The following is a 20,953-nucleotide window of genomic DNA, read 5'->3' on the forward strand; positions in this document are numbered from 1 at the left end:
CTGTGCAGACACCAGACGGATCAGCTCCGAACGCAAGTGTGAAAGTAGCCTAAGCGTGTCTGAGATTTCAAGCTTTTTATTCAATCAAGATGGCCCTGAGGGCCTCTCCACGAGCAAATGAATGAGGCGAGTATGTTTTTTTCTTAACCCCTGATTCACCTCTAAAAGGCCTCAATGTGACTCTTAGATGTCGCTATCAGCGTTGAACAATTTTTTAAAAACTTCACTCATCACTAATAATAACTGTGTCCACTAAATATATGCAGATCATAAAATTGATTTCATTCACCTAAAGTTTATTTGTGACATTTGAGCTCACAGACTCTTTTTAAAACTGCTCATCAGTGTACCGATTAAGTTAAATTAATATATAATTAAATATACAAAAAATATTTTTCTATATTTCATCTATTTACTTTTTTTTATTATTATGAGCAAACTGATTCTAACTAAATCAAATTTGACCCGAAGTTTAAAAAATTTGGATCACATTTGGTGAATTTATCACAATAGCGTCAGCCATTTTTCAGCTCAAAATACAGATATGATGAAGAAAAAAGACCACATGACCCCCAACTGATTCAGCCAGTCAAATCTGAACTGAATTTAAAAAAAATCACTCATCACAAACTGTAAGAAAATAATGAACAAATAAAAACAGCTAAAATGTGCATCTGAACCTATAAAAGCTTTTTCCACTTGACAATATTTGCAAGTAGAAAACCTACCGTAGATAGATCTATGTTGAACTAATTGTCAGTATACATCATCTCCAATTAAACTACACATTGCTATATGCAGCCATGGTCTCATTCTGAAGAACACCATATATGCACATGCATGCATCCTACAAGTAGTGTCACCTAAGGCTATTGCAGATATTGCCCTACCATAATCACCAAGATTAATATATCTACTGACTCTGTGCCATGTAAACATTTTAATGCTATGTGGATCGAAGATTCACCAGTACATATGACATGGTTATTAAAAGGCAATCAAAATCTCATATTTAAAATGACCATTTCATGCCACCATACAAAATATGCTATTGAACCCTCAGTGTATCATGTGCACAATAAAAAGAATGATAAATAAAAGAGCCTACGATTATGTCCATATTGCCCAGACAGCCAGATTAAATCAGAGACGGCTAATTCATGGCTTTCAAAACGATTATTAGAGATATGTCCTCCTTACCTTAGTCTTACAGTAATTTGAGGTTATTCCATGACAAATCTTTGTAAAAAATATTATTTCCATAATGTCTATAATAATGTATATAATGTATAATAATGCACATAAAATATAAAAAAAGCAAACATCTGAACTTTTTTAGGGTGAGCCTATAGCTTGTTTGGAGAGAACCTTAAATGGTGATTTATAACACTTCTTACACAATCTAACAAATATTGCTATGTGATGTATGCCCAGAAATATTCTAATGCAACTGTCTGTTCACACCATCATTCTAAATACATACGCTCTTTATAATTATTGGGTCAAACACTAGATTAACTTAAATCACTTGCAGTCTGTAATATCATATCATGGTAAGGGGGATGTCAACATTAGTGATGAGCGGCAGGGGTCATATTCAAATTCGCAATATTTCGCGAATATTTTGTAGAAAAATGCACTATATTGAATATAGTGCTATATATTTGTTTTTTAGAATATTCGTAATTTTTTTCCATCTGAAGTCATGATTCCTCCCTGCTTAACCCCTTAAAGGGAACCTGTCACCAGTTTTATGGTGTCCTAACTAAGGGCAACATAAATAAGTGACTGATTCTCTTAGCACAATTCTGGGTCACTTTCTTTAATTGACCCAGTCAATCTGCCAACATCTTGTATTGAAAAGCTCCAGCTGATAATGATGAGTCATGAATATTCATGAGCTCCTGACTCTCCCTGCCCACCTGCTGCTGAATGACAGTTTGTTTCCATATGAACCAGCAGCAGGTGGGCAGGGGAGTGGCTATAGCACTGAATTAAATATACGCTGGACTCAATGACATCACGCCGGACTCAAATCAGCTCATTAGCATGCGACATGCGGCATCTTTGTGTGTATATTATGAGATAACCATCTGTCACACCAGTAAGTGAATACATCTAAGGTACTTTTTAGTAGTTAATGATTGTATATAATTAATTAGATTATAATCAAATATCCACATGACAGGTTCCCTTTAAGGACTCAGCCCTATTTCACCTTAAGGACCATTTTTTGCAAATCTGACCAGTGTCACTTTAAGTGCTGATAACTTTAAAACGCTTTGACTTATCCAGGCTATTCTGAGATTGTTTTTTCGTCACATATTGTAATTCATTACACTGGTAAAATGAAGTTAAAAAAAATTAATTTTTATTTATAAAAAAAAATACCAAATTTACCAATTTTTTTAAAAAAATTGCAAATTTCCAAGTTTCAATTTCTCTACTTCTATAATACATAGTAATACCTCCAAAAATAGTAATTACTTTACATTACCCATATGTCTACTTCATGTTTGGATCATTTTGGGAATGATATTTTATTTTTTGGGGATGTTACAAGGCTTAGAAGTTTAGAAGCAAATCTTAAAGTTTTTCAGAAATTTTCAAAAACCCAATTTTTAGGGACCAGTTCAGGTCTAAAGTCACTTTGCGAGGCTTACATAATAGAAACCACCCAAACTACACCCCTCAAGGTATTGAAAACTGATTTTACAAACTTTGTTAACCCTTTAGGTGTTCCACAAGAATTAATGGAGAATAGAGATACAATTTCAAAATTTCACATTTTTGGCAGATTTTCCATTTTAATAATTTTTTTCCTGTTACAAATCAAGGGTTAACAGCCAAACAAAACTCAATATTTATGGCCCTGATTCTGTAGTTTACAGAAACACCCCATATGTGGTTGTAAACTGCTGTACGGGCACACGGCAGGGCGCAGAAGGAAAGGAATGCCATACGGTTTTTGGAAGGCAGATTTTGCTGGACTGGTTTTTTGACACCATGTCCCATTTGAAGCCCCCCTGATGCACCCCTAGAGTAGAAACTCCAAAAAAGTGACCCCATTTTAGAAACTACGGGATAGGGTGGAAGTTTTGTTGGTACTAGTTTAGGGTACATATGAATTTTGGTTGCTCTATATTTCACTTTTTGGGAGGCAAGGTAACAAGAAATAGCTGTTTTGGCACCGTTTTTATTTTTTGTTATTTACAACCTTCATCTGACAGGTTAGATCATGTGGTATTTTTATAGAGCAGGTTGTCACGGACGCGGCGATACCTAATATGTATACTTTTTATTTTATTTATTTAAGTTTTACACAATGATTTCATTTTTGAAGCAAATAAAATCATGTTTTAGTGTTTCCATAGTCTGAGACCCATAATTTTTTTCTGTTTTTGGGCGATTACCTTGGGTAGGGTATGATTTTTGCGGGATGAGATGACGGTTTTATTGCCACTATTTTGGGGTGCGTGTGACTTTTTGATCGCTTGCTTTTACACTTTTTGTGATGTAAGGTGACAAAAAATCGTTTATTTAGCACAGCTTTTATTTAAATTTTTTTACGGTGTTCATCTGAGAGGTTAGGTCATGTGATATTTTTATAGAGCCGGTCGATACGAGAGCGGCGATACCAAATATGTATACTTTTTTTATGTAAGTTTTACACAATAGCAGCTTTTTTAAAACAAAAAAATGTCTCCATATTCTGAGCCATAGTTTTTTTTTTTTTTGGGCGATTGTCTCAGGTAGGGGATAATTTTTTGCAGGATGAGGTGACAGTTAGATTGGTACTATTTTGGTGGGCAAACGCCTTTTTGATCGCTTGCTGTTGTACTTTTTGTGATGTAAAGTGACAAAAAAATGTTTTTTTTAGCACAGTTTTTATTTTTTATTTTTTTACGGTGTTCATCTGAGGGGTTAGGTCATGTGATATGTTTATAGAGCCGGTCGATACGGACACGGCGATACCTAATATGTATACTTTTTTTTCCCCCTATTTTTTACCATTTTTTTTTTTACTTTATTTGGGGAAAATAAAGTTTTTGTTTATTTTTACTTGAAACTTTAATTTTTTTGGGGGGAAAACTTTATTTTTTTACCTTTTTTTTTAACTTTATTTTTTGTCCCACTTTGGGACTTGAACTTTGGGGGGTATATTCCTTTACAATGCATTCCAATACTTCTGTATTGGAATGCATTGGCTGTATGAGTAATACTGTGTGTATTACTCATACAGCTTCCGGGGCATGTGAGATCCAGGGGATTGGATCTCACAGGCTCTTCAACGGAAGGCAGCACGATGCCTTCCTTAGACATCGTGCTGCCTTCCATGCTATCGGGTTCCCCCTCAGCCGCATGGGGACCCGATGGCACCGCCCGATCGCCACCGCAACCGCAGGTAAACCGCAGGTCTGAATTGACCTGCGGTTTGCGGCGATCGCCAATACGGGGGGGTCACATGACCCCCCGGCGTTGTGACAGGATGCCCGCTAAATGATTTCAGCGGGCATCCTGTCCCGATTAACCCCCGCCATGCCGCAATCGCGGTTTAAACCCATGACGTACCGGTATGTCATGGGTCCTTAAGGACTCGGGAACCATGCCGTACCGATACGTCATGGGTCCCTAAGGGGTTAAATTGCTTGACAAGCCACTTAAGCAGGGAGGAATCATAACTTTAGATGGGAAAAAAATGATGAATATTTAAAAAAACTAATATATAGCACTATATCGAATATAGTGCTATATATTCCTTTTTGACCCACACCTGTATTGATCAAGTAATATTTATATATTACGCGATCATTACATTGCCGATTTTTTAAGTAAAAAAAAGACGAATATTCGAAAAACAAATATATAGCACTATATTCGAAATATTCGCAAATTCTCGAAGTTGCGATATTCGCAATAAATATTCGTAATTGAATATTCGCACTCAACACTAGTCAACATGTGGCAGATCTTTTGGCTGAAATGACTGTTCCATATCTCTGATTTAGGGTTTGCAGAAATAAATGCAGCAGAAACAATTCAGATTATGAAATGATTTTTGGGTCACAGAAATGTATGCACAAATGTGCCATATGTGAACCCACCCTAAGTGATCAACCAATTAGAAATTGCCTTTATAACATTGTGTATTTCTACAGCACATACTGTATTTCCCACTGATGGCAGCAGAAGGTTTGCCTAGTACAGTAGTGGCTAACCTCCGGAACTCCAGCTGCAGTGAAACTACGACTCTCAGCATGGTGGATTCATTTCTATGGAGTTCTGAGAACAGCCAAGCAAGTGCCACAGGTTAGCCATCACAGACCGAGTAGATTCCCCCAAGCAGAGATGAGTGATTCAATTCTAAAATTGGAAAATTTGACCAGAATTTTTTTATTTTATTCAAATTCTACTGAACTCAGAGAGACATAGAGTGAATTTTCCAGATAATCAAAGCACTTTTGTTTTAGTTCAAACAGAAGTTTTAGTTCAAATTTATTTGTACTCGAGTCACATTGGACAGTCTGTTTGGCCAAATCAGACTTGAATCAAATTTTAAGAAATCCAGTCATCTCTACCCTTGATGTATTGGATTTGACCCCTTCAAATGTAATGTTGTCTATTTGTCATACTGTTTTATACCACTACAGCAAAAGCTATATGGCACTTTCATATATAACATATGTATAGTGCTGAAATGGAAAGAAATCCTCTAATAAGAAAATCCAAGTACTATAAGAATGGTGTACTATAAAAAAGATTGATAATGTTTCATCCTGAAGGAGAATGCACTTTCCGCAAGCATACCATGCCACTTGAACTTTCACTAATCATTCACCAACTAGTGAGATTAAATATCCTGACAAACAAAAGTATATTAAAACTCTTTTAATACAAATGTTATTTCAAATTGTTAATCTTGCAGCGCTGGCACTTCTCTGCAATCCAGAAAATGAATCAGGGACCTTGTGGAAGATTATGCACAGCTTGAAGGGATATAAAAAATAGGCATAAAGAGCTGACATTCAAAAAAAATACAGCAACTCAAGGATAAATTCTGCCAAGATGAGCTTAATTTATCAATGTCAATAACAACAGTGAACACAGTGCAGGAATACATGCATATTAATTGAAAATAATTCAGATTAAATCACCGTGGTTTGACATTTTGAGATAGGCACTTTATCTTTTTAAGAAAGAGAGCTCTATAAAGTCTCTAATCTAAAAACACATCTTAATTGCATGTTATCACCTCCTAATTGCTTCCATATTATATTAAACATTTTGCTAATTACTTGCATGATCATGTTGTAAATAGCTGGAGGCTGTCGCTCATCGTCATAATGAACTGAAGGCAAGTGGGCGCAAAGAAGTCAAAGTTGGTTGCAAATAATGGCGCAAGATGAAGAGTAAAATTCCCATGAATGGCCTAGCTTCCTCTTAGAGATAGGACAAAGACAGCATTAAAAGTATATAAATGTTTTTTATTAATTAAAAAAAAAAAATATATATATATATATATATATATATATATATACGTTCAAAAGATGAGGCAGCACTCCAAAAGTAAAGTGAAAAAATAATGGACCCTTTATGCTCAATGCAGTCTTTATCAAGCATTGAGCGTTTGAAACGTTGCAGAGGGGTCAATAAAGGGTCCATTATTTTTTCACTTTACTTTTGGAGTCAAAAGTATATATATACAGTACAGACCAAAAGTTTGGACACACCTTCTCATTCAAAGAGTTTTCTTTATTTTCATGACTATGAAGGCATCAAAACTATGAATTAACACATGTGGAATTATATACATAACAAACAAGTGTGAAACAACTGAAAATATGTCATATTCTAGGTCCTTCAAAGTAGCCACCTTTTGCTTTGATTACTGCTTTGCACACTCTTGGCATTCTCTTGATGAGCTTCAAGAGGTAGTCCCCTGAAATGGTCTTCCAACAGTCTTGAAGGAGTTCCCAGAGATGCTTAGCACTTGTTGGCCCTTTTGCCTTCACTCTGCGGTCCAGCTCACCCCAAACTATCTTGATTGGGTTCAGGTCCTGAGACTGTGGAGGCCAGGTCATCTGGTGCAGCACCCCATCACTCTCCTTAATGGTCAAATAGCCCTTACTTTCAAGCTGTGTATCCACCTGACTTCTCCTCAACGCAACTGATGGTCCCAACCCCATTTATAAGGCAAGAAATGCCACTTATTAAACCTGACAGGGCACACCGGTGAAGTGAAAACCATTTCAGGGGACTACCTCTTGAAGCTCATCAAGAGAATGCCAAGAGTGTTCAAAGCAGTAATCAAAGCAAAAGGTGGCTACTTTGAAGAACCTAGAATATGACATATTTACAGTTGTTTCACACTTGTTTGTTATGTATATAATTCCACATGTGTTAATTCATAGTTTTGATGCCTTCAGTGTGAATCTACAATTTTAATAGTCATGAAAATAAAGAAAACTCTTTGAATGAGAAGGTGTGTCCAAACTTTTGGTCTGTACTGTATATATATCCAAAGGATGGCAGGGCAGCACTCCTCACTTCAAGTGATGCAAATGATTCAGGTGCCAGCATTTTCCCCTGGGTCCTGGGGTCCAAACACAATCCGAATAAATGTAACGCAGCACTTCTTAGATAAAAAGTGAAAAAATACAAAATTTATTCAACACATGTTGATACAACGTTTCAGCTCTCTCACAGAGCCATTATCAAGCCAAGTGAAACACATAATAAAGTGACTGTGCATATATAGGAACATTTCAGGAAGTAATCAGTGCTAATTTCCTGTTTAATTCCATACTGGTGCATATAGAAACTCCATACAAAACAATTCATTCTCTTGTGACAATTCATAGTGCAGCAACCATCGGATCCCCTCAATTTCAAAGTGCTGCATGTACTGTATACTCATGTTTTACCAAATAGTGATAGTGATTAAAACATCCATGGCTTGCTCCAACATAATTCACACCTGTAAGAAAACCGCAACACAGGAATCCATAGAATTCAGTTACTTAATGCTCTCACGGCACCATATCACAGATGGATCGTTCCCCCATCTCGGCATGTCTCTGTACACTGGGCCTGCACTGCCCTCATACCGCCGTGCGTCATCACCAGGTGTTAGAGGCAGGCCAATCTCGCAGCATGCTCTCACAGCGCTACATTAAAGATGGAGCGTTCCCCCAACTCGGCGTGTCTCCCTGTTCACTACGCCTGCGCCACCATCGCGTCGCAGCGCATCACAAACCCGGCACCCAAGGCGGACCAACACTGCAACACACGCATGCCCTGCACCCCACGCCTGCAACAGGGCGAACACCGAAGGAGCACCAAAGTTACCAAGTCTGGAAACCTGGTCAACCATCAGTATTACATCGCGCAGCATCTTCATGTCGCTCAAGATTCTCTATACATCAAAGCGCTGTATTCCATAGAAGCAGCAATAAAACCTTATATTGACCCCAGCCTGAATTACATAATCATTATAATCGTTACCTGTATTTATTGAGGACTATATTAGATATGGAATTGATCACAATCTATGTGACCTCCCGGGATACTACCCGGTATATTCAACACATGAACATTTGCATACGTATACTCACATATTAAAGTCCCTCTGTAATAATGGTAACAATTAATATTATAAGGTAACTGAAATGGATAAAACCTGGGTAAGCGATCTCTCCTGTAGGTGTCCACAACTCTCAATAAGTAACTGCGGAATATAAAAAAATATAAAAAATAAGTTGCACAATCCTTATATCATAATGTATCATCTACAATGACTCGAGTGTCGCCAGACACCAGGGTAGCAGCAATTTGTACGCCATCCACTACATACCTCAGTTGATCATTCCTGAGGTCACTCTAAATTCTATGTTTAACCCTTTAGGTTTGAGTGTATCCAAGCGATGGATCCACCTCAATTCGCATTTTTTTAGGAGGGACACCACCCTGTCTCCCCCCCCTCTTTGGCATGGCCACATGATCAAGTATCATAAACCTAAGTTCCTGTTCTTTATGTTTGTACTCACTGAAGTGTTTAGATACCGGGAGGTCTTTTCTCTCATTTCTAATACTAAACCTGTGCTGGTTCAAACGTGTCTTCACGTCTGTGGTTGTCTCCCCCACATACAGCAGCTTGCAGGGGCACCACAAGACATACCAACCCACGAAGAATCACAGGTAAGATACTGTCTAATTACGCACTTTTCTCCTGTTGCTGGATGTATAAACTCCTTCCCTTTTTGCATCAATTTACAGTTTACACAGTTCAGGCAGGGATAACTGCCATTGTTTTTAGTTTTGAAAAAAGTCTGTCGTAAGCGTACTTGTTCTGGAACACTCGTCCTCACCACTCTATCTTTGATGTTTTGTGTCCTTCTATAGGACATCAGTGGGCCTCTTTAAAGGGAACCTGTCACTGGGATTTTGGGTATAGAGCTGAAGACATGGGTTGCTAGATGGCCGCTAGCACATCTGCAATATCCAGTCCCCATAGCTCTGTGTGCTTTTATTGTGTAAAAAAAACGATTTGATACATATGCAAATTAACATAAAAGAGTCATATCTTACTTGTGTGACCAGAGAAGAGTCATATTTTCAAGCTCTGACTCATCACAGGTTAATTTGCATATGTATCAAATCAGGGTTTTTTACACAATAAAAGCACACAGAGCAATGGGGACTGGGTATTGCGTATGTGCTAGCGGCCATCTAGCAACCCATGTCCTCAGCTCTATACCCAAAATCCCGGTGACAGTTTCCCTTTAAAAGCCAACATGTTCGGATACCCACTCTGTAGTATACCCCAGTGTCGCCTAATGATATGTTGCACTTTGAGACTGTCTTCATTGTATGTGGGTACAAAAATGTGGGGGAGACAACCACAGACGTGAAGACACGTTTGAACAATCACAGGTTTAGTATTAGAAATGAGAGGAAAGACCTCCTGGTATCTACATTTTTTACAGAGGGACTTTAATATGTGAGTATACGTATGCAAATGTTCATGTGTTGAATATACCGGGTAGTATTCCCGGGAGGTCACATAGATTGTGGTCAATACCATATGTAACGGCATACAAGGGAATGCTCCAAACTCCGAACGGAACCTCACGAATAGCTGCTAGCAGACGAATAGAAAAATGCACCCAAGCGGCTTACACTCCTAGCAATCAGTCTCTAACAGCATACAGTGAATCCCCCCAAGAACGAGACGAGGCTCCGTGTTGAGGGTCAAGCAGTGATCAGCCAGAGCTGTGCATTTATTGTTCTTATATAACATTGTTACACACTAGTACCACCCACAGGGTTTTGTAAAACAACCAATAAACACGTACAGATCAGTAAAACACTCCCACACAAAATACTACCCTCTGCCTGTGATACAATTACCTTACACAATGGGTTGATGTAATTATCACAGGCAGGAGAATACACAATGTCTTCTGTCCTGGAGACAACCGAGGAGTAATTCAATTATCTCTCAGGACAAAGGGAAATCGCCAATACACACGTGGGGACAATAGGACAGACATCACTATTTAAATATACAATGTCCCAACCATTACAGTAACATAGACGTTTAACATATCCCCAGATGGCTTGGATCTGAGCGCTCAAAATATCCAAACAGCGCTCAGATGCCACAAACACAGTCAAATCGCCATGATGTTTTAGTTTAGCATGGGCTGATGAGAGGGCCCATAATCCTGGGGCAAGAGGCTGGCAACCAGGCCCCTCCAAAACTCAGTGGCGAGGTTAGTTTCGCCACACATCTTCCCCTCCCAGGGAAGACTAACCAGATACCTGACCTCACGCCGGTCGGTATCTGAGTTAGTCTGGCAGTCCACCTACGACCAAATACTGGACCTGTTGAATTTGGTAGCCTGTCTCTGTCCAGTGAGTACACCAAGGTTATGTTGGTAACTGGTACTCCCGGTCTCTGTGTTGCTCCCTGGCTTGGAGTGGAGGTTGCTTTGTGGGCAGGGATCAGCGGTACTCTGCCCTGGTGCCAGCGCTACCACGGAAGAAGCCTGTTTGGAGCCTGGTTGCTGGAGGGGGAGACCGACTGTCTTCCCTTTGGCTAAACAGCCCTGTTGCTGGGGGACAGGACCGACTGTCCCTACCTCCTGTGCTGTAAGTGCAGAGACCACGGTCCCATCTGCATGGTTGTGGGGCTTACTGTCTCTCCCTGGTAAGTTAAGCTGCCGCTGGGGAATGGCGACTAGGCTCCCAATTCCCAACAAATCCTACTGTTGCTGTGGGATGGAGACTGGGCTCCCTATTCCCAACAACTCAATTTGCTGCTGGGGGACAGGACCGACTGTCTCTGCCCCCTGTAACTAAGCCTGACGCTGGGGAATGGAGACTGGGCTCTCAATTCACAATAAATCACACGGCCACTGGGGAATGGAAACTGGGCTCCCAATTCCCTGTAAATCATCCAGCCGCTGGGGAATGGAGACTGGGCTCCCAATTCCCTGCAATTCACACTGCCAGTAGGGAGAGGTGGTAACAAGCTCCTCTCCCATACATACTTCCAGACTCTGGGGAGGGAGACCGACTGTCTCCGCTCACAATACTGTGTCCTGTTGCTGGGGAAAGTAGACTGGGCTCTCTATTCCCTGTAGGACACTCTGCCGCTGGGGGACAGGACCGACTGTCTCTGCCCCCTGTAACTCAGCCTGCTGCTGGGGAATGGAGACTGGGCTCCCAATTCCCTGAAGGACACTCTGCCGCTGGGGGACAGGACCGACTGTCTCTGCCCCCTGTAACTCAGCCTGCCGCTGGGGAATAGAGCCTGGGCTCCCAATTCCCTGCAGGAGCAGTGGAGAGACCTCGGTCCCATCTCCACTGGCCACCTGGGGTTCTTCCCAGTAAACATCTACAATATCCTCCCAGCTGAAGGGCTCTAGACCTGGGTCTGACTTCTTGCTGTCCTGCTGAGCCTTCCCAATGGAGTGGAAGAGATCTCGATAGTCCTGCTCCAGTTCCCACTCCAGGGTTGCTAGGTGAGCCAGGTCTTTCTCTACCTCATGGGGGTCATCCCAATTCTCCCTAGGCTCCCTCTCATAGAAAATGTCCTGAAGTCTGGACTGTGCAGGGCTCCCGAAGTCAGGCTCTGCAAAGGACTCCCATAACAAGCCAGGACCATCAAACTCCTCTCCCTCTGGCTTGTCATGCTCAGCTGTCCAGGGTATATACTGTTCCATATACCACCAGAGCGCCTGATAGGCATCCTCCAGCCATAGCTGCTGCCATACCCAGTGCTCTAGTTCCTTCACCCATTCCTCCAGGGGCTGATCTCCCAGGAAGGGCATCCGCAGGGCCACTTGCTTCTGCAATCGCTGCTCTTCACTGGGGAGACTCTCGCCTTGCTGGCATTGTACATTATCCAGGGCCTGGTACCAGATGCCTTTCCTTAATGCATCCCGGCCATCCAGGTCTTCCTCATCATATGCCACTGCTGGTTCCATCCTGCTGCTGTCAGGGACTCTGTACTGGGACATGCGTTGCCCTCAAATTGTAATTCCAGGGAATGATGTTTCCTGTAGCTGTCCCTCTGGCTGTGGGAACGATCCCGCCGCTTGCCACCAATTGTAACGGCATACAAGGGAATGCTCCAAACTCTGAATGGAACCTCACGAATAGCTGCTAGCAGACGAATAGGAAACGCACCCAAGTAGCTTACACTCCTAGCAATCAGTTTCTAACAGCATACAGTGAATCCCCCCAAGAACGAGATGAGGCTCCGTGTTGAGGGTCAAGCAGTGGTCAGCCAGAGCTGTGCGTTTATTGTTCTTATATAACATTGTTGCACACTAGTACCACTCACAGGGTTTTGTAAAACAACCAATAAACACGTACAGTACAGTAAAACACTCCCACACAAAATCCTCCCCTCTGCCTGTGATACAATTACCTTACACAATGGGTTGATTTAATTATCACAGGCAGGAGAATACACAATGTCTTCTGTCCTGGAGACAACCGAGGAGTAATTCAATTATCTCTCAGGACAAAGGGAAATCGCCAATACACACTTGAGGACAATAGGACAGACATCACTATATAAATATACAATGTCCCAACCATTACAGTAACATAGACGTTTAACATATCCCCAGATGGCTTGGATCTGAGCGCTCAAAATATCCAAACAGCACTCAGATGCCACAAACACAGTCAAAACGCCATGGGGTTTTAGTTTAGCATGAGCTGATGAGAGGTCCCATAATCCTGGGGCAAGAGGCTGGCAACCAGGCCCCTCCAAAACCCAGTGGCGAGGTTAGTTTCGCCACACATCTCCCCCTCCCAGGGAAGACTAACCAGATACCTGACATCACGCCGGTCGGTATCTGAGTTAGTCTGGCAGTCCACCCACGACCAAATACTGGACCTGTTGAATTTGGTAGCCTGTCTCTGTCCAGTGAGTACACCAAGGTTATGTTGGTAACTGGTACTCCCGGTCTCTGTGTTGCTCCCTGGCTTGGAGTGGAGGTTGCTTTGTGGGCAGGGATCAGCGGTACTCTGCCCTGGTGCCAGCGCTACCACGGAAGAAGCCTGTTTGGAGCCTGGTTGCTGGAGGGGGAGACCGACTGTCTTCCCTTTGGCTAAACAGCCCTGTTGCTGGGGGACAGGACCGACTGTCCCTACCCCCTGTGCTGTAAGTGCAGAGACCACGGTCCCATCTGCATGGTTGTGGGGCTTACTGTCTCTCCCTGGTAAGTTAAGCTGCCGCTGGGGAATGGCGACTAGGCTCCCAATTCCCAACAAATCCTTCTGTTGCTGTGGGATGGAGACTGGGCTCCCAATTCCCAACAACTCAATCTGCTGCTGGGGGACAGGACCGACTGTCTCTGCCCCCTGTAACTTAGCCTGACACTGGGGAATGGAGACTGGGCTCTCAATTCACAATAAATCACACGGCCACTGGGGAATGGAGACTGGGCTCCCAATTCCCTGTAAATCATCCAGCCGCTGGGGAATGGAGACTGGGCTCCCAATTCCCTGCAATTCACACTGCCAATAGGGAGAGGGGGTAACAAGCTCCTCTCCCATACATACTTCCAGACTCTGGGGAGGGAGACCGACTATCTCTGCTCCCAATACAGTGTCCTGTTGCTGGGGAAAGTAGACTGGGCTCTCTATTCCCTGTAGGACACTCTGCCGCTGGGGGACAGGACCGACTGTCTCTGCCCCCTGTAACTCAGCCTGCTGCTGGGGAATGGAGACTGGGCTCCCAATTCCCTGAAGGACACTCTGCCGCTGGGGGACAGGACCGACTGTCTCTGCCCCCTGTAACTCAGCCTGCCGCTGGGGAATAGAGCCTGGGCTCCCAATTCCCTGCAGGAGCAGTGGAGAGACCTCGGTCCCATCTCCACTGGCCACCTGGGGTTCTTCCCAGTAAACATCTACAATATCCTCCCAGCTGAAGGGCTCTAGACCTGGGTCTGACTTCTTGCTGTCCTGCTGAGCCTTCCCAATGGAGTGGAAGAGATCTCGATAGTCCTGCTCCAGTTCCCACTCCAGGGTTGCTAGGTGAGCCAGGTCTTTCTCTACCTCATGGGGGTCATCCCAATTCTCCCTAGGCTCCCTCTCATAGAAAATGTCCTGAAGTCTGGACTGTGCAGGGCTCCCGAAGTCAGGCTCTGCAAAGGACTCCCATAACAAGCCAGGACCATCAAACTCCTCTCCCTCTGGCTTGTCATGCTCAGCTGTCCAGGGTATATACTGTTCCATATACCACCAGAGCGCCTGATAGGCATCCTCCAGCCATAGCTGCTGCCATACCCAGTGCTCTAGTTCCTTCACCCATTCCTCCAGGGGCTGATCTCCCAGGAAGGGCATCCGCAGGGCCACTTGCTTCTGCAATCGCTGCTCTTCACTGGGGAGACTCTCGCCTTGCTGGCATTGTACATTATCCAGGGCCTGGTACCAGATGCCTTTCCTTAATGCATCCCGGCCATCCAGGTCTTCCTCATCATATGCCACTGCTGGTTCCATCCTGCTGCTGTCAGGGACTCTGTACTGGGACATGCGTTGCCCTCAAATTGTAATTCCAGGGAATGATGTTTCCTGTAGCTGTCCCTCTGGCTGTGGGAACGATCCCGCCGCTTGCCACCAATTGTAACGGCATACAAGGGAATGCTCCAAACTCTGAATGGAACCTCACGAATAGCTGCTAGCAGACGAATAGGAAACGCACCCAAGTAGCTTACACTCCTAGCAATCAGTTTCTAACAGCATACAGTGAATCCCCCCAAGAACGAGATGAGGCTCCGTGTTGAGGGTCAAGCAGTGGTCAGCCAGAGCTGTGCGTTTATTGTTCTTATATAACATTGTTGCACACTAGTACCACTCACAGGGTTTTGTAAAACAACCAATAAACACGTACAGTACAGTAAAACACTCCCACACAAAATCCTCCCCTCTGCCTGTGATACAATTACCTTACACAATGGGTTGATTTAATTATCACAGGCAGGAGAATACACAATGTCTTCTGTCCTGGAGACAACCGAGGAGTAATTCAATTATCTCTCAGGACAAAGGGAAATCGCCAATACACACTTGGGGACAATAGGACAGACATCACTATATAAATATACAATGTCCCAACCATTACAGTAACATAGACGTTTAACATATCCCCAGATGGCTTGGATCTGAGCGCTCAAAATATCCAAACAGCACTCAGATGCCACAAACACAGTCAAAACGCCATGGGGTTTTAGTTTAGCATGAGCTGATGAGAGGTCCCATAATCCTGGGGCAAGAGGCTGGCAACCAGGCCCCTCCAAAACCCAGTGGCGAGGTTAGTTTCGCCACACATCTCCCCCTCCCAGGGAAGACTAACCAGATACCTGACATCACGCCGGTCGGTATCTGAGTTAGTCTGGCAGTCCACCCACGACCAAATACTGGACCTGTTGAATTTGGTAGCCTGTCTCTGTCCAGTGAGTACACCAAGGTTATGTTGGTAACTGGTACTCCCGGTCTCTGTGTTGCTCCCTGGCTTGGAGTGGAGGTTGCTTTGTGGGCAGGGATCAGCGGTACTCTGCCCTGGTGCCAGCGCTACCACGGAAGAAGCCTGTTTGGAGCCTGGTTGCTGGAGGGGGAGACCAACTGTCTTCCCTTTGGCTAAACATCCCTGTTGCTGGGGGACAGGACCGACTGTCCCTACCCCCTGTGCTGTAAGTGCAGAGACCACGGTCCCATCTGCATGGTTGTGGGGCTTACTGTCTCTCCCTGGTAAGTTAAGCTGCCGCTGGGGAATGGCGACTAGGCTCCCAATTCCCAACAAATCCTTCTGTTGCTGTGGGATGGAGACTGGGCTCCCAATTCCCAACAACTCAATCTGCTGCTGGGGGACAGGACCGACTGTCTCTGCCCCCTGTAACTTAGCCTGACACTGGGGAATGGAGACTGGGCTCTCAATTCACAATAAATCACACGGCCACTGGGGAATGGAGACTGGGCTCCCAATTCCCTGTAAATCATCCAGCCGCTGGGGAATGGAGACTGGGCTCCCAATTCCCTGCAATTCACACTGCCAATAGGGAGAGGGGGTAACAAGCTCCTCTCCCATACATACTTCCAGACTCTGGGGAGGGAGACCGACTGTCTCTGCTCCCAATACAGTGTCCTGTTGCTGGGGAAAGTAGACTGGGCTCTCTATTCCCTGTAGGAAACTCTGCCGCTGGGGGACAGGACCGACTGTCTCTGCCCCCTGTAACTCAGCCTGCCGCTGGGGAATGGAGACTGGGCTCCCAATTCCCAATAACTCCCATTGCCGCTGGGGGACAGGACCGACTGTCTCTGCCCCCTGTAACTCAGCCTGCCACTGGGGAATGGAGACTGGGCTCCCAATTCCCTGCAGGAGCAATGGAGAGACCTCGGTCCCATCTCCACTGGCCACCTGGGGTTCTTCCCAGTAAACATCCACAATATCCTCCCAGCTGAAGGGCTCTGGACCTGGGTCTGACTTCTTGCTGTCCTGCTGAGCCTTCCCAATGGAGTGGAAGAGATCTCGGTAGTCCTGCTCCAGTTCCCACTCCAGGGTTGCTAGGTGAGCCAGGTCTTTCTCTACCTCATGGGGGTCATCCCAATCCTTCCTATGCTCCCTCTCATAGAAAATGTCCTGAAGTCTGGACTGTGCAGGGCTCCCGAAGTCAGGCTCTGCAAAGGACTCCCATAACAAGCCAGGACCATCAAACTCCTCTCCCTCTGGCTTGTCATGCTCAGCTGTCCAGGGTATATACTGTGCCATATACCACCAGAGCGCCTGATAGGCATCCTCCAGCCATAGCTCCTGCCATACCCGGTGCTCTAGTTCCTTCACCCATTCCTCCAGGGGCTGCTCTCCCAGGAAGGGAATCCGCGGGGCACTTGCTTCTGAAATCGCTGCTCTTCACTGGGGAGACTCTCGCCTTGCTGGTATTGTACATTATCCAGGGCCTGGTACCAGATGCCTTTCCTTAATGCATCCCGGCCATCCAGGTCTTCCTCATCATATGCCACTGCTGGTTCCATCCTGCTGCTGTCAGGGACGCTGTACTGGGACATGCGTTGCCCTCAAATTGTAATTCCAGGGAATGATGTTTCCTGTAGCTGTCCCTCTGGCTGTGGGAACGATCCCTCCGCTTGCCACCAATTGTAACGGCATACAAGGGAATGCTCCAAACTCCGAAAAGGAACCTCACGAATAGCTGCTAGCAGACGAATAAGAAACGCGTAACTATATATATATATATATATATATATAAGAAACGCGTATATATATATATACTTCTATCAGTTTCCCCTGTCTCTCAGTGACTTTCTGTGTGCTCTGTGTGTTTGTGGTGCTAAGGGTGAAGAGGGTCAGTGACAGTTCTGAAATGCACTCTGTGGCATAATGGGGGATGAGTGTCTAATTGATTTAGATCTTCCTCTGACAGCCATTAATTCCTGGCTTCCTGTAATGCAGGGGAATTGCCTGAATCCCTGACACCCTAAAAAATATGTGGAAAGAGATCAACAGTTACGTGCTCACATCATACATATTTCCAGGTGGGACCTCCCATGACATAGAGTTTCCTTGGCTTGGTTTTATACAATGTGCAGTACTCAATATATGTGTTTGGAAGCATGCATATATTGTCAGACAAAAAAGTATCCCATGCATGCCCCAGGAAAATGTAGTATCACATCTCTGTCATTACAAATGAATGGCTAGCCATGTGGCAGTCTACCAATGGCTAGGCAAGACAGTCTACCAAAGCGAGCTACTGTACTGAAGGGGATCATCTTTCTCACTAGTAGGTCTCTCTAAAGAGATGGGGCTACCATTAACAAAGGTGCTGAGAGGTACTTTTTTTATTACATAAAGATTACTAGGTTACAGAGATTAAAGTAACCCCTTAGGGACCCATGACGTATCAGTACGGCATGGTTCCCGAGTCCTTAAGGACCCATGACGTACCGGTACGTCATGTGTTGTTCTGATCACCGGCGTCTGGCGGGCGGTGATCGGAACAAGGTGCCTGCTCAAATCATTGAGCAGGCACCTCGTCTAAATGCGCGGGGGGGGTCCCGTGACCCCCTCATGTCGGCGATCGCTGCAAACCGCAGGTCAATTCAGACCTGCGGTTTGCGGCTTTCTATAGTGCGGCGGCACTAGTGCGGAAGTATTGGAATGCATTGTAAAGGATTAGACCCCCAAAAGTTCAAGTCCCAAAGTGGGACAAAAAAAAAAATGAAAAAAAAAAGTTGAAAAAATTACGTTTTCCCCCCAAAAAATTAAAAGTTTCAAGTAAAAATAAACAAAAACTTCATTTTTCCCAAATAAAGTAAATATAAAATTGTAAAAAATAGGGGGAAAAAAAAAGTATACATATTAGGTTTCTCCACGTCCGTATCGACAGGCTCTATAAACATATCACATGACCTAACCCCTTCGATGAACACCGTAAAAAATAAAAAATAAAAACTGTGCTAAATAAACTATTTTTTTGTCACCTTACATCACAAAAAGTACAACAGCAAGCGATCAAAAAGGCGTTTGCCCACCAACATAGTAGGCGGCTGGTAGTTGTTGAGGAACCCCCAAAACTAGAGGGACATTACCTTAAGTGAGGACCACCATATCCCCACACACCAACGAGCAGAGGAACATCTATCCTTCTGCAGCACGGCACTCCAACACCAGGGGTGTCAGTCCATAGGCTCTCACTTTAGTTGATAGAGCCCCGTTTTGTAACCATATGACTGCAGGGTTTCTCTCCTTTTCACCCGCGGTTGCATATGGTACATGTTGTTCTTTCCTATATGTACCCACTTCCCCTGAGGAATCGACACGACAGAAACGTGCCACGTCGGGAGGTCTGTAGAATCTGTATTTTTTATAGTGCTAGTGATCAGGTTCATAACTAGGGACAGGTATCCCTACGGGGTCGCCCTTTCTAGGGCGAGTAATCTGTGTAGACAGGCAGTATGGGAGCAGCCCCCTTCCCCCAAGTATTCAAGGTGAGATAGGGCACAGCACCACGACTCCCTCTGACTACACGTCTATACAAGACACCGTCCGGTCCAGGCATCATCAAAGCCACGCTGATCCTAGCCACCTGGTTGGTCGGGTAAGACTGCTTGCGTCCACACAGGCGCGGCAGTTTCAATTACTTACCTTTGCTCTACCAGCAGTGGGGTACCTATTATTGGACCCCTTACATGTTTGTATGTGTGTTATGTTGATGCACCCTTTGGTGTATTGTATTTTACTGCATATCGTATAAAAGTTATATTTTAATAAGGATATTTCCCCACATCTTCCATAGTGGGCCCTTGTCACATATAGAACCTTGAAATATCGGTGAGGCTTCTGTAACTACTAGCCCCACTCAGTTATTGTCCACCAACATAGTACCAATCTAACCGTCACCTCATCCCGCAAAAAATGAGCCCCTACCTGAAACAAAAAATAAAAAAAACTATGGCTCAGAATATGGAGACACTAAAACATCTTTTTCTTTGTTTTAAAAAAGCTGTTATTGTGTAAAACATAAATAAAAAAAAGTATACATATTTGGTATCGCCGCGTTCGTATCGTACCGGCTCTATAAAAATATCACATGACCTAACCCCTCAGATGAACACCGTAAAAAATAAAAAATAAAAACTGTGCTAAATAAACAATTTTTTGTCACCTTACATCACAAAAAGTGTAATAGCAAGCGATCAAAAAGTCATATGCACCCCAAAATAGTTCCAATCAAACCGTCATCTCTTCCCGCAAAAAATAAGACCCTACCTAAGATAATCGCCTAAAAACTGAAAAAACTATGGCTCTCAGACTATGGAAACACTAAAACATGATTTTTTTTGCTTCAAAAATGAAATCATTGTGTAAAACTTACATAAATAAAAAAAAGTATACATATTAGGTATCGCCGCATCCGTGACAACCTGGTCTATAAAAATATCACATGATCTAACCTGTCAGATAAATGTTGTAAATAACAAAAAATAAAAACGGTGCCAAAACAGCTATTTCTTGTAATCTTGCCTCACAAAAAGTGTAATATAGAGCAACCAAAAATCATATGTACCCTAAACTAGTACCAACAATACTGCCACCCTATCCCGTAGTTTTTAAAATGGGGCCAATTTTTTTAAGTTTCTACTCAAGGGATGCATCAGGGGGGCTTCAAATGGGACATGGTGTAAAAAAAAAACAGTCCAGCAAAAATTGTCTTCCAAAAATCGTATGGCATTCCTTTCCTTCTGCGCCCTGCCGTGTACCCGTACAGCTGTTTATGACCACATATGGGGTGTTTCTGTAAACTACAGAAACAGGGCCATAAATATTGAGTTTTTTTTGGATGTTAACCCTTGCTTTGTTACCTGGAAAAATGGATTAAAATGGAAAATTTGCCCAAAAATTTAAATTCTAACA

This window comes from Bufo bufo, chromosome 4, assembly GCF_905171765.1.
Source record: "Bufo bufo chromosome 4, aBufBuf1.1, whole genome shotgun sequence".
NCBI classification, from domain to species: Eukaryota; Metazoa; Chordata; class Amphibia; order Anura; family Bufonidae; genus Bufo; species Bufo bufo.